Here is a 27,586-nt window from a genome sequence, read left to right on the forward strand (position 1 = left end):
TATGACATCATTCTAAGCGTGTTGATAATGGGTTGAATGTATAGTCTCAAAGCACTTCTAGGTATTTTACTCCAGTCATTACTAATGTGTAGCACCCTACACAACAACTACTACAGAAAGCTATACAACACCACACAATGCCTACCTTGTCAGACAAGAGAATGGGCAGAGTCCAAGACAGCTTACGATAACAGATTCTGGGGGGTCCACATTTGTGAACACTAGCTGTCACACAGCATTGGTCAAAGTAATGGCCGGGAGGTGGTGATGGCAGGGGAAGAGGCATGGGGCTCAGCTATGAGGGTTTTGTGCCCCTGCCAGGCTCTCGTCATCCTCCTGGCCCGACCAGTGTTCCAATGTTTCCCCCAGGCGCCTCTCTGTCGTCTCCCCTCTGCGGAATCGATGAGTCTGCACCCCTCAGCCCTCATAGAGAAGAGGGGGAACAAAAAGAGAGAGCAGAGGAAAACAAGAGTTCTCTTTGTGGAGACTAGTGTTTGAAGAGTACAGACAATACAGACAGATCTCTCTGGCAGAGTGCTGTAGGCGTCAGGCCTTGACCAATGTTCTGTTCACTGGACAGAGAGTAAAGAGTATTGGCTTGTCTGGGAGAGACTCCAAGCTGATCAGAGCACAGAGACAAAAGTCTTGATGTATTTGAGGGTTGCCAGAGAGTAATGTTTTCAGCACTGGGATTTGGGGGAAGATGAGAGAGAGAGATGAACCTGGAGAAGAGTCCCCTAAGCAAGCTGGTCCTGGGGTTTTGTTCACAAACACCAACAGACACCACAGAGCTCCAGGACAGCAACACAATTAGACCCAACCAAATCATGAGAAAACAAAAAGAGAATTACTTGACACATTAGATAGAATTAACAAAAAAACTGAGCAAACTAGAATGCTATTTGGCCCTAAACAAAGAGTACACAGTGGCATAATACCTGATCACTGTGACTGACCCAAAATTAAGGAAAGCTTTGATTATGTACAGGTTCAGTGGGCAGTCTTGCTATTGAGAAAGGTCGCTAACTGCCTGGTACTCCGCACTCAATTGTCCTTCTAATCACTCTGACATCAATGCAAATGATATTGAAAATCTAATCAAACACTTCATGAGAGCCCATCTATAGGCTATGCAATTGCTCAAGAAAACAGAGTGATGGCCTCTACTAAAACGAGGAGGTTCCCATCAGTTTTCTATAGGCTAGGCCTACTATATTTATTTCTCAACTTTCATAATATTAAGCACATTGCTTATATTTACAACAGGAGTATAGCCATCCTGGCTGGCATGAAAATGACCACACAAAAAGTGTCCTCCGTTCCCTATTTAAGTGCATACGTAGATTACATGTATTTTCTTCCCGCTAGCCCTGTTTTGATAATGGTCCATTGTAAATCAAAACAAATGTCACACATATATTATTTAGTATATGTAAAGAGAAGATTAAATCAAGAACAGTCTGATGGGTGACAATATTAGCCTATCACTTGTGAATGATATATTATCACTTGGGAATGATGCCCAGCATAAGAAACAATACCTTTTTTTTGCGACTTTTTCTGATCATAGTTGCACACCTCATGTAACCTAGCCCATAGGCCTGTATGTTTTGATAAGGTTTGTATCACAACTAAAGTCGCTAAATAACTTAATGAAGCACATTCATCTGCTTTACACGGGTTGTAGAGCCTAACTGGTAAACAAAAGCATACAGAGTTTCAAGTTTGAGGAAGATAATTTTTCCCCCAAAAATGAAACTTTATAATAAAAGCATTACATGCATAATTGCATTTGCGGTCACTTTTGATAATGGTGTTTTCTGCTAATGGAACACACGTGCTTATAGCCTACTACCATGTTCGCATTGCTGCGCTTATAATGTGAAGAAATAGCCTAATAGTTTATCAACATTTTAAGCTAAACGTTCTGATCTGTTGCATCCGCCACATTGCGTCAAAAAGTTTTTGGGATGCTAGTGGTTGTATTAATTTGGGATGTATCGCTTTCCCACAACAGACTATAGAATAAAATAGGTAGACTTTTGAACTATGGGTTGGGTAGGTTACTTTCTAAATGTAATCCATTACAGTTACTAGTTACCTGTCCAAAATTGTAATCAGTAACGTAACTTTCTCCTCCTCTTTAGCTGAAGCCTGCAGACTGATGGAGGTGTCAAACATGGCGTGTCCTTTTCTCGAAGAGCCAGTTGATATTGAAGCACAAATACTCAGCAGAAATCTCCGTCGGGAGAGGGTGATCAGACCCCGCTTAGATGTTTTATCATTCCCAAGTGATTATCTGTTTGAGCGTTTCCGTTTTTCTGCACAATCGATCATTCATCTGAACAATATTCTCATCTGAACAATATTCTCATCTGAACAATATTCTCATCTGAACAATATTCTCATCTGAACAATATTCTCAGCCCTCATATCGTTCATGTGACACATCGTGGACATTGCCAACGGGAGTCTTCTATGTAACATCGGTGACAATGAGCATATTTCCAAGGCAAACGTCTGTCAGGCTGTCAGAAATGTGACTCTTGCACGAAAACGTTTACTGTACACTTTTGTGGTGTTCTCAAGTCACAGACCCACAAGACTCATCAAGGAAGAATTGCAGGTATCAGTCTAAGCAATAATTCATTGATTTTGAGACTTGAAGCATGAATCAGTTAATTTGATACATTTTAGGGTTCCCAGGTGTGATTGGCTGCATAGGAATATGAGTGCCATCTATCACAGCTCCTTCAGGAAATGAAGGAGTTTATGTGAAAAGGAGGTCTTTCCACAGCATTAATGTGCAGGTAGGCCTAAATAGTAGCCTTTAGCATTCCAAATGAAAGATACTTCACAATACAGCTACTGCAGCTAATTACTGTTCTGCACTATGAAGATCATATGTGATGCAGCCCACATCATCAGCAACATGGAAGCAAAGTGGCCTAGGTCTGTGCATGACTCGCACATTTTTCGTGAGTGTACACCGAGCACTAGATTTGCCCTGTTGTGAGTTTAATTATATAGCTATATCCTATTATAATCAATATTTAGTTTCCTCCTATTGCAACTGAAAATTTTAACTGAATCCTCGTATCCTCATATGAGAGTTCAATGGTTACCTACTTGGTGACAGAGGGTACCCCTGCCAACCCTATTTGCTGAACCCTTACCCTGATCTTGAGCCTGGCCCGCAGCAACGTTATAACTTGGCTCACTGCAGGACACGAGCCAGGGTAGAGATGACCATTGGGATGCTCAAGGCCCGGTTCCAGTGCCTTCGAAGGCTCAGGGTCACCCCAGAAAGGGCATGTGACATTATTGTGGCATGTGTGATTCTCTACAACATTGCCACAATTAGAGGAGAACAATGTCCTACTCAACCAGTGAACGACCCTGATAACGATGCTGACCACCCCGCTGACGCACGAGATGGAAGAACAGTCAGAGACACAATATGCTACCATCATTTCTGATTGACCTATCACCTCCCCAGTGTCAAATAAAGACAATATGCCTTTCTTTTTATGAAGTCTTCTTTATTTCCTGCAAGTACAAATGCAGTACAGCAGTTCATATTGTTTATGTTGTTCAAACAAGTAAAATCATCCACCTGTGGGCACCTCACCCACCTTTAACTGATGTTCCAGCAGTTGTATTTCTATTTTTATCTTTTGCATCTGCAGCCTTATGTGGTCAATGTCTAAATTACATTTTTCAATTTGTTTCTCTAAGTACACCTTCTACAGCTGTTTCACAGGGAGCTATAGGAACACAAAAAAAATGACATTTAATTTCATAGTGCAGTTCTACTTAGTTTCATAGTAAGTCATGGGCCAACGCTGAACAACATCTTACTGAGGTAAGTTGTGCTGTGGAGGTGGATGGACCCTCTTCCCTCATTGTAATTTCCAGCATTGCTCCGTTAGAGAAAAATAAGGTACAAGTTTTATTATGGTGCAACGCTATCATCAACTGTTAGATGTTATTTTTAAGGTGTGAACCTCAATAGGCCTCTCTGTAACGTCCCTCTCTGTAGCTGCTGACAAGGTGTCTTCATCATTCTCCTGTAATTAAAATGTACAATTTTAGTGTTCTACTCTAACCCATTATGAAATATCTGTGGAGTATTAAGAGTACTTACACCTGTATGGAGGTCTGTTATGGCAGAAGGCTCCACCAGACAGATTACACCATCAGTAACTGGTAGAAGATGAAGAAGATTAGACAGTTAAATTATACCTTTACCCAGAAAAGTGCCCCACCTAATTTGATTTTTGTTTTTACAACATGTGCAGGCCACATAAAATGTTTCAAACATATACCTAACTCTGAGTCACCTTAAAATAGATGATGTCTGAAGGACAACTAAGAATCTGAAAAAGTAACAGCAGTCAATTACAAAGAATTGTACCTCTACAAGAAAATCAGTGTGCCAAGTTGTGTCTGAGATGGATGTGCAGGCATCACTGAGGTAACACTGGCAAACGGATGAATGTACATCATTAATTTGAATAACTAACCTCTTATGTAGGTCCTTGTGTCCTGGGGTGTGGTTGGGTCAGATGAGCTTCCTCCAGAGATGCCTCCAGAGACAGGTCGCCCACTGTTTTGACTGAGGGTCATCTCTTCAGCCTCTGTGAGTGGTGGTGGACCCCCACTTGTTTTTCGGCACTCAGCCTTTTTTAAATTGGCTATAATAAGGTAAAATTTGAAAATATGTCCAAATATGTCCAGCAAGCACACATTTGGAGACTTGTATGTATAAAGGCATTTGGGTGTTACTTTCAAATAGACAATATTAAATACTGGCAGTGTTGGGATGGCTGAAAAAGAACTTTTCTTTTGCTTAGAAAATGTCAACTACTTATATATATATATCACATGTTGAATGTAACCACTGAATTCTGTTTAATTAGGTAGGGTAGGATAAACAACATCACAATTGCTTGTAATGAAATTATACCTTACCTGTTTGAAGTATATTTTTATATTTCATCTTCAGTTGCTGCCAAGTACATTTTCTGCATGTTGGGTTGCACCAGCATAAATATTAAACACGTACACACACACACACACACACACACACACACACACACACACACACACACACACACACACACACACACACACACACACACACACACACACACACACACACACACACACACACACACACACACACACACACACGCAGTGCCGTTCAAAAGTTTGGGGTCACTTAGAAATGTCCTTTTTTTTGAAAGAAAAGCAATTTTTTGTCTATTAAAATAACATCAAATTGATCAGAAATGCAGTGTAGGCATTGCTAATGTTGTAAATGACTACTTTAGCTTGAAACGACAGATTTATTTACGGAATATCTACATAGGCGTACAGAGGCCCATTATCAACAACCATCACTCCTGTGTTCCAATAGCACGTTGTGTTAGCTAATCCAAGTTTATCATTTTAAAAGGCTAATTGATCATTCGAAAACCCTTTTGCAATTATGTTAGCACAGCTGAAAACTTGACTTGGATCCGGTTTGGAGCGAGCGGTCGCATTTGCATTCGCTCTGCAGGTAGTATAACTTTTCATTACATTTCATTATAGTACAACGGTTTAATTTGTCCAACCTTAGCAATTTCTTCTTAACTAGCTACATAGCCGTCTGTGTATCAAAGATAATTGCGTAATTATCGTATTTCGTCGTCTATCGTAGTCCACACTGCTATCTGCCCAGCAGCTAGCAAACGTCCACCGTCTACCGAATAGTAGTATAACTTTTCATTACATTTCATTATAGTACAACGGTCTGATTTTCATTTTCATTACAGTACAACGGTTTGATTTGTTTGATCTTAGCTAGCTACATAGCCGTCTTTGTATCAAACATAATTGTGTAGTTATTGAGGTTCGCTAGCCAGCTATTTTCGTCCTAACGTAACGCAACGTAGCCAACACTGCTAGCTAGCCAGCTTGCCACCGAATAGCAGCATTGTAGAAACGAGTGCATTACAACGGAACGACTTGATTAGTGTAGTGTTAGCTGGCTACACAGTTGTCTTTGCTATCTTTGATTTGTTTGATCTTAGCTAGCTACTTAGCTGGCTACATAACCGTCTTTGTATCAAAGATAATTGTGTAGTTATCGAGGTTCGCTGAGGTTCGCTAGCCAGGTATTCTCGTCCTAACGTAACGTAACGTAGTCAACCCTGCTAGCTAGCCAGCTAGCCACCGATTAGCAGCACTGTAGAAACGATTGCATTACAACGGAACGACTTGATTTGTGTAGTGTTAGCTAGCTACATAGTTTTCTTTGCTAGCTTTGTATCTAAGATAATTGTGTAGCTTTGAGTAATTATCGGTTAGCTAGCCAGCTATTTTCGCCTGCCGCGCTGCCGTCCTCCTACCTAGCCAACACTGCTAGCTAACACTGCTAGCTAGCCAACTTCTACCGAATAGCAGCACTGTAGAAACTTACATTACAACGGAACGACTTGATTAGCGTAGTGTTAGCTAGTTGTCTTTGCTGTCCTTGTATCCATGATAATTGTGTAGTTTAGAGAAATTTAGAGAAATTGTCGAGGTCACCTAGCCAGCTTCACTTTCAACAACGCAGCTACTGCTAGCCAGGCTACTTCACCAGACAGCAGTACTATATCATTTTAGTCAATAAGATCTTTTATTTTATTTATTTTTTGCAACGTAAGCTTAACTTTCTGAACATTCGAGACGTGTAGCCCACTTGTCATTCTAATCTCCTTTGCTTTAGCGTAGCCTCTTCTGTAGCCTGTCAACTATGTGTCTGTCTATCCCTGTTCTCTCCTCTCTGCACAGACCATACAAACGCTTCACACCGCGTGGCCGCGCCCACCCTAACCTGGTGGTCCCAGCCCGCACGACCCACGTGGAGTTCCAGGTCTCCGGTAGCCTCTGGAACTGCCGATCCGCGGCCAACAAGGCAGAGCTCATCTCAGCCTATGCGTCCCTCCAGTCCCTCGACTTCTTGGCACTGACGGAAACATGGCTCACCACAGATAACACTGCTACTCCTACTGCTCTCTCTTCGTCTGCCCACGTGTTCTCGCACACCCCGAGAGCTTCTGGTCAGCGGGGTGGTGGCACCGGGATCCTCATCTCTCCCAAGTGGTCATTCTCTCTTTCTCCCCTTACCCATCTGTCTATCGCCTCCTTTGAATTCCATGCTGTCACAGTTACCAGCCCTTTCAAGCTTAACATCCTTATCATTTATCGCCCTCCAGGTTCCCTTGGAGAGTTCATCAATGAGCTTGATGCCTTGATAAGCTCCTTTCCTGAGGACGGCTCACCTCTCACAGTTCTGGGTGACTTTAACCTCCCCATGTCTACCTTTGACTCATTCCTCTCTGCCTCCTTCTTTCCACTCCTCTCCTCTTTTGACCTCACCCTCTCACCTTCCCCCCCTACTCACAAGGCAGGCAATACGCTTGACCTCATCTTTACTAGATGCTGTTCTTCCACTAACCTCATTGCAACTCCCCTCCAAGTCTCCGACCACTACCTTGTATCCTTTTCCCTCTCGCTCTCATCCAACACTTCCCACACTGCCCCTACTCGGATGGTATCGCGCCGTCCCAACCTTCGCTCTCTCTCCCCCGCTACTCTCTCCTCTTCCATCCTATCATCTCTTCCCTCTGCCCAAACCTTCTCCAACCTATCTCCTGATTCTGCCTCCTCAACCCTCCTCTCCTCCCTTTCTGCATCCTTTGACTCTCTATGTCCCCTATCCTCCAGGCCGGCTCGGTCCTCCCCTCCCGCTCCGTGGCTCGACGACTCATTGCGAGCTCACAGAACAGGGCTCCGGGCAGCCGAGCGGAAATGGAGGAAAACTCGCCTCCCTGCGGACCTGGCATCCTTTCACTCCCTCCTCTCTACATTTTCCTCTTCTGTCTCTGCTGCTAAAGCCACTTTCTACCACTCTAAATTCCAAGCATCTGCCTCTAACCCTAGGAAGCTCTTTGCCACCTTCTCCTCCCTCCTGAATCCTCCTCCCCCTCCCCCCCCCCTCCTCCCTCTCTGCAGACGACTTCGTCAACCATTTTGAAAAGAAGGTCGACGACATCCGATCCTCGTTTGCTAAGTCAAACGACACCGCTGGTTCTGCTCACACTGCCCTACCCTGTGCTTTGACCTCTTTCTCCCCTCTCTCTCCAGATGAAATCTCGCGTCTTGTGACGGCCGGCCGCCCAACAACCTGCCCGCTTGACCCTATCCCCTCCTCTCTTCTCCAGACCATTTCCGGAGACCTTCTCCCTTACCTCACCTCGCTCATCAACTCATCCTTGACCGCTGGCTACGTCCCTTCCGTCTTCAAGAGAGCGAGAGTTGCACCCCTTCTGAAAAAACCTACACTCGATCCCTCCGATGTCAACAACTACAGACCAGTATCCCTTCTTTCTTTTCTCTCCAAAACTCTTGAACGTGCCGTCCTTGGCCAGCTCTCCTGCTATCTCTCTCAGAATGACCTTCTTGATCCAAATCAGTCAGGTTTCAAGACTAGTCACTCAACTGAGACTGCTCTTCTCTGTATCACGGAGGCGCTCCGCACTGCTAAAGCTAACTCTCTCTCCTCTGCTCTCATCCTTCTAGACCTATCGGCTGCCTTCGATACTGTGAACCATCAGATCCTCCTCTCCACCCTCTCCGAGTTGGGCATCTCCGGCGCGGCCCACGCTTGGATTGCGTCCTACCTGACAGGTCGCTCCTACCAGGTGGCGTGGCGAGAATCTGTCTCCTCACCACGCGCTCTCACCACTGGTGTCCCCCAGGGCTCTGTTCTAGGCCCTATCCTATTCTCGCTATACACCAAGTCACTTGGCTCTGTCATAACCTCACATGGTCTCTCCTATCATTGCTATGCAGACGACACACAATTAATCTTCTCCTTTCCCCCTTCTGATGACCAGGTGGCGAATCGCATCTCTGCATGTCTGGCAGACATATCAGTGTGGATGACGGATCACCACCTCAAGCTGAACCTCGGCAAGACGGAGCTGCTCTTCCTCCCGGGGAAGGACTGCCCGTTCCATGATCTCGCCATCACGGTTGACAACTCCATTGTGTCCTCCTCCCAGAGCGCTAAGAACCTTGGCGTGATCCTGGACAACACCCTGTCGTTCTCAACTAACATCAAGGCGGTGGCCCGTTCCTGTAGGTTCATGCTCTACAACATCCGCAGAGTACGACCCTGCCTCACACAGGAAGCGGCGCAGGTCCTAATCCAGGCACTTGTCATCTCCCGTCTGGATTACTGCAACTCGCTGTTGGCTGGGCTCCCTGCCTGTGCCATCAAACCCCTACAACTCATCCAGAACGCTGCAGCCCGTCTGGTGTTCAACCTTCCCAAGTTCTCTCACGTCACCCCGCTCCTCCGCTCTCTCCACTGGCTTCCAGTTGAAGCTCGCATCCGCTACAAGACCATGGTGCTTGCCTACGGAGCTGTGAGGGGAACGGCACCTCAGTACCTTCAGGCTCTGATCAGGCCCTACACCCAAACAAGGGCACTGCGTTCATCCACCTCTGGCCTGCTCGCCTCCCTACCACTGAGGAAGTACAGTTCCCACTCAGCCCAGTCAAAACTGTTCGCTGCTCTGGCACCCCAATGGTGGAACAAACTCCCTCACGACGCCAGGACAGCGGAGTCAATCACCACCTTCCGGAGACACCTGAAACCCCACCTCTTCAAGGAATACCTAGGATAGGATAAAGCAATCCTTCTGCCCCCCCCCCCCCCCCCCCCTTAAAAGATTTAGATGCACTATTGTAAAGTGGCTGTTCCACTGGATGTCATAAGGTGAATGCACCAATTTGTAAGTCGCTCTGGATAAGAGCGTCTGCTAAATGACTTAAATGTAAATGTAAATGTAAAACTGTTGTTGTGATTAAAGAAGCAATAAAACTGGCATTCTTTAGACTAGTTGAGTATCTGGATCATCAGCATTTGTGGGAAACAAAGATATTTATTCTGAAACTCATCAGTCTATTCTTGTTCTGAGAAATGAAGGCTATTCCATGTGAGATATTGCCAAGAAACTGAAGATCTCGTACAATGCTGTGTACCACTCCCTTCACAGAACAGAGCAAACTGGCTCTAACCAGAATAGAAAGAGGAGTGGGAGGTCCCAGTGCACAACTGAGCAAGAGAACAAGTACATCAGAGTGTCTAGTTTGAGAAACAGACGCCTTACACGTCTTCAACTGGCAGCTTCATTAAATAGTACCCGTAAAACAGTGAAGAGGTGACTCTGGGATGCTGGCCTTCTGGGAAGATTTGCAAAGAAAAAGCCATATCTCAGACTGGCCAATAAATCGAAAAGATTAAGATGGGCAAAAGAACACAGACACTGCACAGAGGAACTCTGCCTGGAAGGCCAGAATCCCAGACTCGCCTCTTCACTGTTGACGTTGAACTGGTGTTTTGCGGGTACTATTTAATAAAGCTTCCAGGTAAGGACTTGTGAGGCGTCTGTTTCTCAAACTACCGTTCATTGACAATGTCTACACTGTATTTCTGATCAATTTGCTGTTATTTTAATGGACAAAAAAAATAGCTTTTCTTTAAAAAACAAGGACATTTCTAAGTGACCGCAAACTTTTGAACAGCAGTGTGTGTGTGTGTGTATATATATCATTTATGAATGTAGCAACTACAGATTGTCCCTTTTAAGTCTATCAAAAGTATTCAAGTTTGAGCATGTGTCCATTAGATCTACAATTATTTTTTTTTATCAGCGTGAAATAGATTGAGCAATTAAAGCCCTAATTTTATTCCATTAGGCTTGGATCCGCACTATGCAGCGGATGCAAGAGTGCATTTTTCACTGGCTGTCCACTGGTTTCAAAAACAACTATTGATAGGCAGTTTAAACTTCTTGAATTCAACCATTATTGGGATCAAATACACATTTAGATTTCTGAACAGCCATCCACAACAACCACAATTGTTAAATTGTTAAATGAGAGAGCAGCAGCGTATTTCACATCAATGCGCTATGTACAGTTGAAGTCGGAAGTTTACATACACCTTAGACAAATACATTTAAACTCAGTTTTTCACAATCCCCGACATTCAATCCTAGTAAAAAGTCCTTGTCTTAGGTCGGTTAGGATCACCACTTCATTTTAAGAATGTGAAATGTCAGAACAATAGTAGAGAGAATGAATTATTTCAGCTTTTATTTCTTTCATCACATTCCCAGTGGGTCAGAAGTTTACATACACTCAATTAGTATTTGATAGCATTGCCTTTAAATTGTTTAACTTGGGTCAAACGTTTCGGGTAGCCTTCCACAAGAATCCCACAATAAGTTGGGTGAATTTTGGCCCATTCCTCCTGACAGAGCTGGTGTAACTGAGTCAGGGTTGTAGGCCTCCTTGCTCGTACACACTTTTTCAGTTCTGCCCACAAACTTTCTATAGGATTGAGGTCAGGGCTTTGTGATGGCCACTCCAATACCTTGACTTTGTTGTCCCTAAGCCATTTTGCCACAACTTTGGAAGTATTCTTGGGGTCATTGTTCATTTGGAAGACCCATTTGCGACCAAGCTTTAACTTCCTGACTAATGTCTTGAGATTTTGCTTCAATATATCCACATAATTGTATTTCCTCATGATGCCATCTATTTTGTGAAGTGCACCAGTCCCTCCTGCAGCAAAGCACCCCCACAACATGATGCTGCCACCCCCGTCCTTCACGGTTGGGATGGTGTTCTTCGGCTTGCAAGGCTCCCCCTTTTTCCTCCAAACATAACGATGGTCATTATGGCCAAATAGTTATATTTTTGTTTCATCAGGCCAGAGGACATTTCTCCAAAAAGTACCATCTTTGTCCCCATGTGCAGTTGCAAACCTTATTCTGGCTTTTTTATGGCGGTTTTGGAGCAGTGGCTTCTTCCTTGCTGAGCGGCCTTTCAGGTTATGTCGATATAGGACTTGTTTTACTGTGGATATAGATACTTTTGTACCTGATTCCTCCAGCATCTTCACAAGGTCCTGTTCTGGGACTGATTTGCACTTTTGGCACCAAAGTACGTTCAGCTCTAGGAGACAGAAGGCGTCTCCTTCCTCAGCGGTAGGACGGCTGCATGGTCCCATGGTGTTAATACTTGCATACTATTGTTTGCACAGGTGAACGTGGTACCTTCAGGCGTTTGGAAATTGCTCCCAAGGATGAACCAGACTTGTGAAGGTCTACAATTTTTTTGGGCTGATTTCTTTAGATTTTCCGATGTTGTCAAGCAAAGAGGCACTGAGTTTGAAGGTAGGCCTTGAAATACATCCACAGGTACACCTCCAATTTACTCAATATATGTCAATTAACCTATCAGAAGCTTCTAAAGCCATGCCATTGATTTTCTGGAATTTTCCAAGCTGTTGAAAGGCACAGTCAACTTAATGTATGTAAACTTCTGACCCACTGGAATTGTGATACAGTGAATTATAAGTGAAATAATCTTATAAGTGAAATAATCTGTCTGTAAATAATTGTTGGAATTTTTTTTGTGTCATGCACAAAGTAGATGTCCTAACTGACTTGCCAAAACTATAGTTTCTTAACAAGAAATTTGTGGAGTGGTTGAAAAATGAGTTTTAATGACTCCAACCTAAGTGTATGTAAACTTCTGACTTCTTTTGTAGATATCAATAATAAGTGATATCCGTATCGCCGTAGACTACACCACTGCTGTCATCCTTACCTCCAAGCGTTTATTCAAACTGGATAATCTTTAGATGCCGACAGCAGTCCCACCATTGGAAGACTTAGATTGGACTGTAGCCTACAAAAGCCTATTCCTGCTCTGTTCCCGCGATCCATCAAACACATTTGGTGTGTCCTCATAGTAGTCTCTGACTTCTGGTCAGACTCTCTCAGGTGGAACAAACTTAAACTTGCAACTTTTTTCAATGCTGATTTGAATTTCATTGAGAAAACAGAGAAGTGTCAAAGATATTGTTTGGAAAACATCCTTTCTAGTTTTTCAAAAGTATCTGTAATCTGATTACAATATTTTTGCTGGTAACGTAACAGATTACAGTTACCGTTTTTGTAATCGCTTACATGTTTCAGATTACATGTAATCTGTTAGTCCCCAACCCTGACTATGGGGGATAGTAGATTGACATAGGCTAGTGTGTTTGCTGTTCGTTAAGCCTACTCATCTTGTTGGCTGACGAAAAGTACATTTGGACAGTTCTTCCAATATCTTAAATATGCACCTCGGAATTGGATAAGGAAGCTCGCTGTTGCATCCCCGATATGTCTTCACTTGTAGCCTGTGAGAAAGACCTGATCACGTGACGGAGAGCCATGTGAGTGAGAGGTGATCCGGGGGCACTCAACGGCCATTGGCCGCAAAAGGCATGGATTTTTTGGGGGTGCATTACGGCCACACAAAGGGAATGCCGACGTGAAATTCTAGACATTATTAAGTGCTTGTCAAATTGTGAATGAGTGACTGATGTAGTGTGTACAGCCTGCGCAAAAAAACAAAGCCGCGCTCATGCTTTTCCAGCGACTTTTTTCAAATCATCATTAGAGTTGCACCATGCAGCCTTACAATGCATTACAAATCAAAACATATAGCCCAACGTTTGTAGAACAACAAAAGTTACATTAATAACTCTAAATTAAGCATATAGGAGTACCTATTTCTTTGTTAACCGCTCAACACAGAATAGCCGCATGTGCGCACTCCCTCAAATCGTTGGGAGGAAATATCCTTTCTATTTTATTCAGCTTTGTTCAATTGCATTCTTCATACTATAAAATAATGCCACGGAACGCTAAGCAAATCTTGTCTGCTAAATGAATTAGTGTAGCCCACAGCCATTTGGCATAGCCAGATCAGGACCTGACATAAAGACAACTCAAGAGTATGCTATTCTGTTCTTCTGAAATAGACTACATTTTCTTCATATCATGCTTCTTCAGACCTGTCTAAAATAGATTTGTTGTGAAGGTGCAGGCTATATTACATGGATTTCTTAGACTTTTTTAAAATGTAGATGTTCCAAAGGTCTGCATCAGTGGATTGTATGTGTGGAAGCCAGGAGATGCTTCATGTGTTTCTGCTCATTTGCAGTCAATTACTGTGAGACCGACAGTTATTTGCTTGACAATCACCGGCTGACTAAATTTCATGACCGCCACAGTCCTAATCAGGCCCACCGGATTCAATCGTGTCACACGTAAAAATGAGCCTACTGTTCCTGAAATTGGCATCTTTAATCACTGTGGTGTACAATACCCTGTCTCTTTCTCTCTTTTCTCATATCAATTTGGATTTTACACCAAGATCAGAAGCCTGATAGAATTCCCACTCTTCCCACTGGCTCCACCCTCTTCTTGTCTGCCATGGGACACCCAGGGAGGTGGGGTCTGTCTGCGCTTAGTCTGCCCAGGATTAGGCTCTTGTGCTGGGCAACAGGCCTCCGCTGCTCCCCCTGTTGAGCTCCACACAGCAGGATAGGGGATTACACAGGCACACAGACTGTTGCTGTGCTCCCCACTCAAGGACGCAGTCGGGATTGGGTTTTAGGATTTGTTCCCAAGGCCTTCGAAGAGGCTTGGAGAGGGCCGGAATTATGGAATTATAGCATTAGGAAATTAAATGGCCATTAGATAGGAATGCAGATTGGAATCTCAGATGGACTCGTCTGCAGACTGTATCCCTGTCCCATAAGATATGGCCTCAGTTAATGTCTACATGTGCTACATCTCTGTGTCTCAGAGTGCACACATACATGCAAGCAAGTATGCATATTCATGATGTAATATTTATCATGTCTGATTTGTAATCCAACAACATAAATATATTACATGAGAGAGAGAGAGAGAGAGAGAGAGAGAGAGAGAGAGAGAGAGAGAGAGAGAGAGAGAGAGAGAGAGAGAGAGAGAGAGAGAGAGAGAGAGAGAGAGAGAGAGAGAGAGAGAGAGAGAGAGAGAGAGAGAGAGAGAGAGAGAGAGAGAGAGAGAGAGAGAGAGAGAGAGAGAGAGAGAGAGAGAGAGAGAGAGAGAACAGAATTCCATGATCATCAGATGACATTGTTGGGTTTGACATCTGTCAATGTCATGTCTTCAGTCATGACACTGACATGTAGAGATGGGCTATGTGATGGCAGGTTCATGCGCGGTTTCTGTGACCTTCTAGGAATAAGCATTGACAGCTTTGTTTTTTTCAATGCCGATCCCCTGTCAATCCACATGGGGCTCTGGTCAAAAGAAGTGCACTAGACTGTAGGCCAAGGGTATGATCTCTGGTCAAAAGTAGTGCACTAGACCGTAGGCCAGGGTATGGGCTCTAGTCAAAAGAAGTGCACTAGACCATAGGCCAGGGTATGGGCTCTAGTCAAAAGAAGTGCACTAGACCGTAGGCCAGGGTATGGGCTCTAGTCAAAAGACGTGCACTAGACCGTAGGCCAGGGTATGGGCTCTAGTCAAAAGAAGTGCACAAGACCGTAGGCCAGGGTATGGGCTCTGGTCAAAAGAAGTGCACTAGACCGTAGGCCAGGGTATGGGTTCTGGTCAAGTATTGCACTGGGCCCTAGGGGCTCTGGTCAAAAGCAATTCTATAGGGAAAAGGATATAATTTGAGAAACAGCGTAGTTATCTTCTGTTCGTTTTTTATTTGTATGATCCAGAGAGGTCTACCCAGGCTAAGTGCTGTCTCTATAGGCTGTCAGACGAAGAGGTCTTCAGAAATAGAGTTGCTTATTAAATGTAAGAGACTAGTGTTGATCTAAAAGCTACCAAGTCTCTCATTTCATGTTTGTCTCTCAGTAGGGGTGTTATTCATTATTCACCCCTTCATGCCATGCTCCATCAATCTTTCTCACTCTTTCACTCCTGCTCTTCATCATCCCTCCATATATCTAGTTTTCTCCATCCTCCTCTTCTATCATACTGCATGATGGCGATTTCTTCTAGCGCTTCCAATCATTGGATTGGACGGCGACTCCTTTGCTCAGACTCTCCTCTCTATCCCTCTTCTCGATTTGTTTATTCATACTGTATCTCTCCTCTCGGTCTCACTCTACCCTCTTCGTTTCCTCTCTTTACCTCTCGTCTCAGTCCTCTGCCTCTAATTTCCATACTTCCCCTCTTCATTAATCCTCTCACCTCAATCTCTATTTTCTCCATCTTTCCTCTCTTTCTCTCTCCTCTCTTTCTGGCTCCTTTGCCTCTCCTCCATTGATTCCTCTCATCTCAATCTCTCGGTTCTCCATCCTTCCCAGCTACCCCCTCTCTTCCGCTGTCCTCTCTGTCGTCTGTTCTCTCTGCCCAGTGTGTACTCTCACTCTCTCTCTCTCCCTCTCCAACATTGATCCTCTCACCTTGTTCTCTCACCTCTCCAGGAGAGACTCCAGGAGAGAGAGTTTGAGTGACAGTCCTGTTCTCTGTTCTTGTTGGATATGGTCCCCCCACCTACCGGTTGCCAGGGTGACAGATGGGTTCTCTCTGCTGAAATGTTCAGTCTCCATCTCCGTCACCTCTCAGAGAGAGAGAGAGAGAGAGAGAGAGAGAGAGAGAGAGAGAGAGAGAGAGAGAGAGAGAGAGAGAGAGAGAGAGAGAGAGAGAGAGAGAGAGAGAGAGAGAGAGAGAGAGAGAGAGAGAGAGAGAGAGAGAGAGAGAGAGAGAGAGAGAGAGAGAGAGAGAGAGAGAGAGAGAGAGAGAGAGAGAGAGAGAGAGAGAGAGAGAGAGAGAGAGAGAGAGAGAGAGAGAGAGAGAGAGAGAGAGAGAGAGAGAGAGAGAGAGAGAGAGAGAGAGAGAGAGAGAGAGAGACTAAATCTCCCGCACAATGTGTTCTTCAATTCATGCACCTTAAGCTCCATATTCTATATGAGCCTGTGCAGTGAATGTATTGTACGCCAGGTTAGGGCCTGTAAGGACTCGTCACTGACACACAAACATCCACCTTCACTACCACCTCCTCCCTCCGGCTCTGACAATGTTAAGACCGGAGACTGGAGACACCTACCTCTAGTAACATCCAGGAAGCTGGATGTTTACCTGAACATAAAGTAACTGTTTGAAAACAAAATTAAAAAAGGTAAAGCAGACATCCACCTCAAACCGGGCGTGAAACTGCATATAAACTCTTATTCCATAAATGAACATGAAATGCTATCTGGCCATGAAGCACCACAGATCTCCTCAGAGGGAGCTTCAATAGATTTATTTTTTCTTTCCCCTAATTGTCATCTGACCCTTTTTGTTGAAGTTTAAAAAAAAAGGTTAGGTTCAGAACTATAGCGACTGTATCAAAAGAGACACATCCCACTGGGTCATAACTGGTTGAATCAACGTTATTTCCACGTCATTACAACCCCCCAAAAATGTTGAATCAATGTGGAAAACTGATTGGATCTTGCAAAAAGTCATCAACATGAGTGCATTTCGTATTTCTTTCCGCCCAACGTTTGACCTGAATCCAAATTCACATCAGTTGACAACTCAAATGTAAATCAAAACTAGACGTTGAACTGACCTCTGTGCCCAGTGGGATATCTTTCTTCTACTAAGTAGCAGAGAAGGAGTGGAGTGGAATTGGGGGATAATTAGGCACAATGGCCAAGGGCCATGTGCTTCAAGGGCCAAAAGATGGTTCTGGGAATGAGGTCATGGGTGTAAAAAAACAACAACAATTGTCTGTGTCTCTTCTCTGTCTTTTTCTTTGCCATTCTTTCCTTCCCTCTCTCTACTCCCCCTCTCCTCCTTCTCTCACTCATCACAGTTAGTGTGATGCTATTAGCAAAACTCATCACTCAGACACGCATTACTTATGAAACATTAGGCTCATTACCTCCCAATGACATGACATCACAGGAGATGACATCATACATGGTCCCAATGACATGACATCACAGGAGATGACATCATACATGGTTGATGGCCCTTCAATCAGGATGATAACCATAGACACACTATGATATCCCCAGCATTGACAAAATTACATTCTAAGCTCCCAGTTGATGACATAATATGCTGTGCATCAATGACATCAGCTTTGAGTCAACCTAACCAGAGGCACTGAAACGATGACGTCATTGACATCATTAATATAGATTCAATTACATCATGTCTGAGTCCGTTAAGAGTAAGTATAGCGATCTTTATTCTCCTTACACATCTGCACATATCTAAAACGTGTACTCAGAACCAGGTGTGTAGAGAATGACTCAAACCCGAACACGTTTGATACGCATACACATTCACGAGTACACATGCACACATTTTTTTTTTTTTTTTTTTACATTTGAGTACTTTAGCAGATGCTCTTAACCAGAGTGACTTACAATTAGTGCATTCATCTTAAGATAGCTGGGTGAGACAGCAACATATCACAGTCTTAGCAAGTACATTTCCCCCCAGTTATCAGCAATGTCAGTGCTAGTAGGAAAATACAACACACACACACACACACACACACACACACACACACACACACACACACACACACACACACACACAGCTAGGTTAATTTAGAGTAACCCACAGAGCGCTGTAGTCTTCTAGCAAGTGTCTGTAATCAGGTTTGGGTCTGGCTGTGAGGTTGCATGGAGGGTGGCGTGTTCAATTCTAGTGATAGGCAGTGCGGTGTCAACAAACATGTCGAAATTTGATGTTTAGAGCAACTTCAAAATTTGAAACTTGGAGAAACGTGGACAAACGTCTAACTGAGACTGAGATCTTGTTGCAGCACACACACACACACACACAAACACTCACGCGCACACACACAGTAGTACAGTATTTATCATTCTCCTTCATGCTGAGATCACTGGCAAATGAGAGGTTGCAGCCTGGTCTCATAGACTAGACATAACATAGCGAACCAAAATCAGAGACAATCAAATTAGTATGATATCAAATGAAATGTTATTTGTCACATGCACCGAATACAACAGGTGTGAATACCCAATACTCAGACCCAAACCTTACGGTGAAATGCTTACTTACAAGCCCTTAACCAACAATGCAGTTCAATAGAGTTAAGAAAATATTACTTAATAAACTAAATTAGAAAAGCAATAAAAGTAACACAATAAAACAACAATACCGAGGTTGTATACAGTTAAATAAAGGTTAAATAAATAAATACAGGGTCAATGTGTGGGAGTACAGGTTCGTCGAGGTAATTTGTACATATAGGTAGGGGTAAAGTGACTATGCATAGATAATAAACAGAACAAACAGCGAGTAGCAGCAGTGTAAAATCAAAGTGAGGGGGTTCAATGTAAATAGACCTGGTGGCCATTTGATTCATTGTTCAGTAGTCTTATGGCTTAGGAGTAGAAGCTGTTAAGGAGACTTTTGGGCCTAGAGTTAGCGTTCCGGTACCACTTGCCGTGCAGTAGCAGAGAGAACAGTCTATGACTTGGGTGACTGGAGTATTTGCCAATTCTTTGGGCCTTCCTCTGACACCGCCTAGTATATAGGCCTCAGTGATGTACTGGGTCGTACGCACTACCCCCTGTAGTGCCTTACGGTCAAATGCCGAGCAGTTGCCATACCAGGCGGTGGTATGGCAACTGCTCGACATTCGATGGTGCAGCTGTATAACTTTTTGAGGATCTGGGGACCCATGCCAAATCTTTTCAGTCTCCCGAGGGGAACAGTGCCCTCTTCACTACTGTCTTGGTGTGTTTAGACCAATGATAATTTGTTGGTGATGTGGACACCAAGGAACTTGAAACTCTCAACCTGCTCCACTACAGCCCCGTCGATGTGAATGGGGCGTGCTCGATCCTCCTTTTCCTGTAGTCCATGCTCATCTCCTTTGTCTTGCTTATGTTGAGGGAGAGGTTGTTGTCCTGGCACCACACGGCCACGTCTCTGACCTCCTCCCTATAGGCTGTCTCATTGTTTTTGGTGATCAGTGTCGTCAGCAAACTTAGGGATGGTGTTGGAGTCGTGCTTTGCCACGCAGTCGTGGGTGAACACGGAGTACATGAAGGGACTAAGCACGCACCCCTGAGGGGCCCCCGTGTTGAGGATCAGCATGGCAGAAGTGTTGTTGCCTACCCTTACCACCTGGGGGTGTCCCGTCAGAAAGTCCAGGATCCAGTTGCAGAGGGAGGTGTTTAGTCCCAGGGTCATTAGCTTTGTGATGAGCTTTGAGGGCACTATGGTGTTGAACGCTGACCTGTGAACAGCATTTTCACATAGGTGTTCCTTTTGTCCATGTGGGAAAGGGCAGTGTGGAGTGCGATTGAGATTGCGTCATCGGTGGATGTGTTGGGGCGGTATGCAAATTGGAGTGGGTCTAGGGTTTCCGAGATGATAGTGTTGATGTGACCCATGACCAGCCTTTCAAAGCACTTCATGGCTACCGACGGATATCATTTAAGGACAAGTCCTGAGTACACGTCCTGGTAATCAGTTTGGCCCTGCGGCCTTGTGAATGTTGACCTGTTTAAAGGTCTTGTTCACATCGGCTACGGATATGTTACATTTGGTATGGCTACATAAAACAGAAAGTTACTTAAGGCAGAAACAAAAGGAGGTGGTTGGTCAGGGTGAATGGGTAGGCATATACCGCGATCGTCTAGCAACCCAAAGGTTACGTTTTCTAATCTCATCACGGACAACTTTAGCATTTTAGCTAATTAGCAAATTTGCAACTACTTACTACTTTTTAGCTATTTACATTTTACATTTGAGTCATTTAGCAGACGCTCTACCCAGAGCGACTTACATGAGCAATTAGGGTTAAGTACCTTGCTCAAGGACACACAGACAGATTATTAACCTCAGGGATTCGAACCAGTGATCTTTCGGTGACTGGCTCAACACTCTTAATCGCTAGGCTACCTGCCACAACTACTTAGCATGTTAGCTAACCCTTCCCCTAACCCTTTAACCTAACTCCTAACCTTAACCCTAACCTTAAGCCCTAACTCTACCTAGCCTAGCTAATGTTAGCCACCTAGTTAACGTTAGCATTAGCCACCAAGCTAATATTAGCCACAACAAATTGTCATTTGTAACATATCATACGTATTGCAAATTCGTAACATATCATACATATGGCAAATTTGTAACATGTTGTACAAATTGCAATTCGTAACATATCATACATATGGCAAATTTGTAACATGTTGTGCAAATTGCAATTCGTAAACATACCATACAACTTGTAGTTCGTACCATATCATATGAATTGCATTTTGTAACATCTCATAAGAAATGGATGAGGGACATCCACAAATGAATACATACCATACCAAACGTAACATACTAATTTGAGCATCCCGGATTTTCGTTTACTATGTTACGTCTACCCCTGAGGCCAGGTTGGAGGTTGAGACCTCCTGTGAGACTCAATCGTAACTGCAGCTGTTGATGACTGGACCACAGGGGACAGGATAGAACTAGTCACACGTGTGTGTTTGTGTGTGTGTATCCTGGGAGAGGATGCCAGGGCGAGGCAGTCACCAGTGCTAAAGAGAGCGGGACCGTGCATGTAGAGGAGATCTTACTTTGTTTATATTACACAGATAGAGGGGAAGTGTGTGCGAGTGTGTGTGCATGGGTTTTAGGCTAATAGCTCAGTGTGGATTAGTGTTTCCGATCTTATGTAGCCAATTACCAAACTGTTTAGTACAGTAAAGGCAACATTGATTCTGCCTGCCTTTGAAAGGGGGAGTTGTTCCACTAAAAGAAAGATGGAGAAAACATTTAAAAGATTCATGGAAAGTGGAGAGAGTTCCCATGGAGTGTGTTGGAAATCTCCAAATAATGAAACAGACTGAACAAAGTAGAGTTATGCAAGGCACACACACACACACACACACACACACACACACACACACACACACACACACACACACACACACACACACACACACACACACACACACACACACACACACACACAAAATAATTCACGCATGCACACGAATGTGCGCACGCACACACACACACACTGTACAGTATTTATCATTCCCCCTCCCTGCCGAGTTCACGGGCAAGTGAGAGGTTGTGACCTCCTGTGTGACTCAAACATAACTACAGCTGCTGATGATTGGACCACAGGGGACAGGAAAGAACTAGTTGTGTGTGTGTGCGACAGCCCCCATTACCCCTGAACCCTGGCTGCAGGTGACAACCAGCACTGTGACATGCAACATGCACATAACACTAGCCAAAAGTTGTTTCTCTCTTATTTGCTTTCTACCCTCCCCCCTCTCTTTACACCTCCATTTCCCTCAGTCACTCTTTCTCGTTCTCCCTTTCATTGTTCTCTTTCTCCCCTCGCTCTCTTTTATTCTGTCAGTCACTCTTTCTGTCCCTCCTTATCTCTATCTCTTTCGTCCTCTCATTCACTTCCATCTTTTTCTCTCTTTTTTCCCCATTCTCTCTCTCCTCCTCTCGACCCTTCTCCTCTGATAGGTGGAGTGAAAGTGTATTACTAACTCTGAGGTAAGTTTTACCTTCCTTCCCTGTGGGAAGAGACAGACAGACCAGAGATTAGTCACTGGAGGTCAGCCAGACACTCTCATATATATACTCACTCCCTTTCTTTCTTTCGTCCTTTTTTTCTTTCTTTCTTTCTTTCATTTTCACTCTCTCCGCACACACACACACACAGACGTGTGAATCATGGTTTATGTAAGGAATCCATCATTGTTAATGTGGGAGTGTGGAAGATTATGCTCTCTGCATCGGCGTCGTCTTCATCCTCATAGACATTTGGCTGCGAGGCCTGGAAAAGGATCAGACAGGGACCAACCCCCGGCCATGTGAGGAGGAACACTGCATTATGGAGGAAGGACGTTGTGGGAAGCATGGAGGTTGCTATAGTACATCCAGCAGAACTACCAACCCACTCACCCACCGGATGAGCTTTCATGTTGCCCATTGTCAAGATAAGACATCACACTAGTAACACTGTGAATATCCTCTCATTCCGTAGGGTTGGCAGAAATGTGTGCTTTGCACAGAAAATGTGGATCGGTATTGTCACGATCCAATAGACATGTTTGCAACCCACACACACACGTACACTCAAAAAGATACATGCACTTACACACAAGAACAAGGCAACAGTAAACATGTCGTCCCCCACGAACGATGCAGCGCCCCTCCCTTGGGCCAATTGAGATATCGCGTGTGACTAACAAAATTCAGTTATCGTGTGTGACCACAGATGATCCATTATGTTGACCAGGTACTCGAGTGTCTGCTCTAACAATGAGACTAACTGTCTTCAACAATGGAAGGTGGTCGAGATGAGGGAAGATCAGGTGGGACCATTCTAGCCAACGAGAGGGCAAATACGCGTTTGAACAACAGGCACAACTCTGATATACGTATTTCTTCTCAAAGTGGCTGGCATGTCAAGTGTAGCAAATACGCCATTGAATGTTTTGTTAACTAAATTTAACACTCTCATTGACCTCCATACAAAAACTCCTTACTTGATGAGCAAAAAAACGACCAAAAAACGCCACCTGATGGATTAGACAGATTTTGGTCCCAGTTATCCCTCTCGCTTTGCCTCTTCCTGTCTGGTGTGACTCGCACATTTTCTGTCAATTACTAAATCTCCTGCCTTTGGTCAATCAGTGTAATTTCGTAAATGCCGGATCTCTATGGCAAGAGGTATCATTCACCCAAGTTTCGTCAGAATCGGGCTGGTGCTGTCTCAGATACCGCGCGTGATTAACATATGTAGGTACGTACGTACGAACGAACGGACAGAGACCGATCCACAGGTGTGCCCGATTTCATCATGGGGGACAATCAGGCAATGTATTCATTCATACGTGCGATAGAGCTGTATTCTGCCATGCTAAAACACACACACACACACACACACGCACACATGCACACACCCTCCCCCCCACCTTACAAACACACACACCCTTACACCCCCCCCTTACACACACACACCCTTACACACCACACACACTCCATTAAAGTCATTACATCTAATACATGTCATGAAGATGTAGAGGCTCATTAGCAGTTCTCCCAGGCTGTCGTGTCTTCTCTGACACAACTGTAGCATTACATCACTGCAGGGCTCTGGACTCTGGGCTCTGCTCTGCTCTGTACTGAACTATCACCAAGTCAATGCTCTAGCAGGGACATCTAATACAGTTATGAAAGACTTTCTCCAAAGGAGATTTCTTCAAGGTAGTGTGGATGTGCCTGTGTGCTCATCTATGCTGTATGTACATGTGTGTGTGTGTGTGTGTCTATACCGTCACCTTGTCTGTGTCACAGCACATGTGGTGGGTCCAGCTGTTGTCATAGCTACCCCGCTGTAAGTACATCCTATATTTGAAAGACTCATATCCTCTGGGGAAATTGCTCTGTGCGAGACACAACAGCTAACACATGATCAACTCACCCTCCCCTCAAACCTAATCTAAACAATCATGGGGGAAACATTGTTGTCTAGGTGATGTCGTTATTGCCCCGTGTGGCACAGTTGAGAGAGCAAGGTTCTGGGTTCGATTCCCACATGGGACCAGTAGGAAAATGTATGCAATCACTACTGTAAGTTGCTCTGGATAAGAGTGTCTGCTAAATGACAAAAATGTATGTAAAATGTATTGCAAATGAGAATTGGTTCTCAATTAACGTATCTAGTTAAAAGGTTAAAGAACATTTTGTCAACTGTAATCTACTCCCACTGTGTTGAATGAAACAATCTCATTATACTGTACAATATAGACTACTCTCCTGCTCTGATGGCTGGATGGTTTGACATGTACGGCAGGTAGCCTAGTGCTTAGAGCATTGGACTAGTAACCGTAAAGGTTGCAAGATCGAATCCCCGAGCTGACAAGGTAAAAATCTGTCGTGCTGCCCCTGAACAAGGCAGTTAACCTACCGTTCCTAGGCCGTCATTGAAAATAACAATTTGTTCTTAACTGACTTGCCTAGTTAAAGAAGGGTAAACGAATAAAAATGCACATACTTTGGAGGGGATAACCTTTTAATTCAGTCGGCTAAATAAGGGTCACACAGAGTGAATCTTGGTCGTCTTAAACAAATCTACTTTGAAACAAAAGTATACACCTCACACACATGGTTATTGGCATAAACCAAAGAAGTCACATGTACCATGTCAGATATTGAAATGTATTCCATTTTAGTTTGCATCCAAATATCACAGAAGACTGAAAAATAACAAAACGGTTTAACATAGAAACACCAGACTTAAACAGGTTTTTTTTAAGTAATGTTTATTCATATGAAATTATGAAAAATTTGTATAACATTCCACCCATGGGGCCACTAGGTCATTTGACTGCACAAAAGGGCTACCGTGACATGTATTGACAGTTGACACAGATTCTAATCACCCAGCGATCATACACTGTTTACCAGGGGGCAGGGCTACCGACGTTAAGGCTAATCTGAAGATGGTGCTGGCTAAAGCTAAAACTGCCGAGTGTAGAGAGTATAGAGATATTGTTATCCACGTCGGCACCAACGATGTTAGGATGAAACAGTCAGAGGTCACCAAGCGCAACATAGCTTCAGCGTGTAAATCAGCTAGAAAGATGTGTCGGCATCGAGTAATTGTCTCTGGCCCCCTCCCAGTTAGGGGGAGTGATGAGCTCTACAGCAGAGTCTCACAACTCAATTGCTAGTTGAAAACTGTTTTCTGCCCCTCCCAAAAGATAGAATTTGTAGATAATTGGCCCTCTTTCTGGGACTCACACACAAACAGGACCAAGCCTGACCTGCTGAGGAGTGACGGACTCCATCCTAGCTGGAGGGGTGCTCTCATCTTATCTACCAACATAGACAGGGCTCTAACTCTTCTAGCTCCACAATGAAATAGGGTGCAGGCCAGGCAGCAGGCTGTTAGCCAGCCTGCCAGCTCAGTGGAGTCTGCCACTCAGCTCAGCTATCCCCATTGAGACTGTGTCTGTACCTCGACCTAGGTTGGGCAAAACTATACATGGCGGTGTTCGCCTTAGCAATCTCACTAGGATAAAGACCTCCTCCATTCCTGCCATTATTGAAAGAGATCGCGATACCTCACATCTCAAAATAGGGCTACTTAATGTTAGATCCCTCACTTCAAAGGCAGTTATAGTCAATGAACTAATCACTGATCATAATCTTGATGTGATTGGCCTGACTGAAACATGGCTTAAACCTGATGAATTTACTGTGTTAAATGAGGCCTCACCTCCTGGTTACACTAGTGACCATATCCCCCGTGCATCCCGCAGAGGCGGAGGTGTTGCTAACATTTACGATAGCAAATTTCAATTTACAAATAAAAAATGATGTTGTTTTCATCTTTTGAGCTTCTAGTCATGAAATCTATGCAGCCTACTCAATCACTTTTTATAGCTACTGTTTACAGGTCTACTGGGCCATATACAGCGTTCCTCACTGAGTTCCCTGAATTCCTATCGGACCTTGTAGTCATAGCAGATGATATTCAAATTTTTGGTGATATTAATATTCACATGGAAAAGTCCACAGACCCACTCCAAAAGGCTTTTGGAGCCATCATCGACTCAGTGGGTTTTGTCCAACATGTCTCTGGACCTACTCACTGCCACAGTAATACTCTGGACATAGTTTTGTTCCATGGAATAAATGTTGTAGATCTTAATGTTTTTCCTCATAATCCTGGACTATCGGACCACCATTTTATTACGTTTGCAATCGCAACAAATAATCTGCTCAGACCCCAACCAAGGATCATCAAAAGCCGTGCTATAAATTCTCAGACAACCCAAAGATTCCTAGATGCCCTTTCAGACTCCTTCTGCCTACCCAAGGACGTCAGAGGACAAAATCAGTTAACCACCTAACTGAGGAACTCAATTTAACCTTGCACAATACCCTAGATGCAGTTGCACCCATAAAAACTAAAAACATTTGTCATAAGAAACTAGCTCCCTGGTATACAGAAAATACCCGAGCTCTGAAGCAAGCTTCCAGAAAATTGGAACGGAAATGGCGCCACACCAAACTGGAAGTCTTCCGACTAGCTTGGAAAGACGGTACCGTGCAGTATCGAAGAGCCCTCACTGCTGCTCGATCATCCTACTTTTCCAACTTAATTGAGGAAAATAAGAACAATCCAAAATGTATTTTTGATACTGTCGCAAAGCTAACTAAAAAGCAGCACCTCAGCTTTCACTTCAGCAGTAATAAATTCATGAACTTCTTTGAGGAAAAGATCATGATCATTAGATAGCAAATTACGGACTCTTTAAATCTGTGTATTCCTCCAAAGCTCAGCTGTCCTGAGTCTGCACAACTCTGCCAGGACCTAGGATCAAGAGAGACACTTAAGTGTTTTAGTACTATATCTCTTGACACAATGATGAAAATAATCATGGCCTCTAAACCTTCAAGCTGCATATTGGATCCTATTCCAACTAAACTACTGAAAGATCTGCTTCATGTGCTTGGCCCTCCTATGTTGAACATAATAAACGGATCTCTATCCACCGGATGTGTACCAAGCTCACTAAAAGTGGCAGTAATAAAGCCTCTCTTGAAAAAGCCAAACCTTGACCCAGAAAATATAAATAACTATCGGCCTATATCGAATTTTCCATTCCTCT

This window comes from Salvelinus fontinalis, chromosome 6 (assembly GCF_029448725.1).
Source record: "Salvelinus fontinalis isolate EN_2023a chromosome 6, ASM2944872v1, whole genome shotgun sequence".
NCBI classification, from domain to species: Eukaryota; Metazoa; Chordata; class Actinopteri; order Salmoniformes; family Salmonidae; genus Salvelinus; species Salvelinus fontinalis.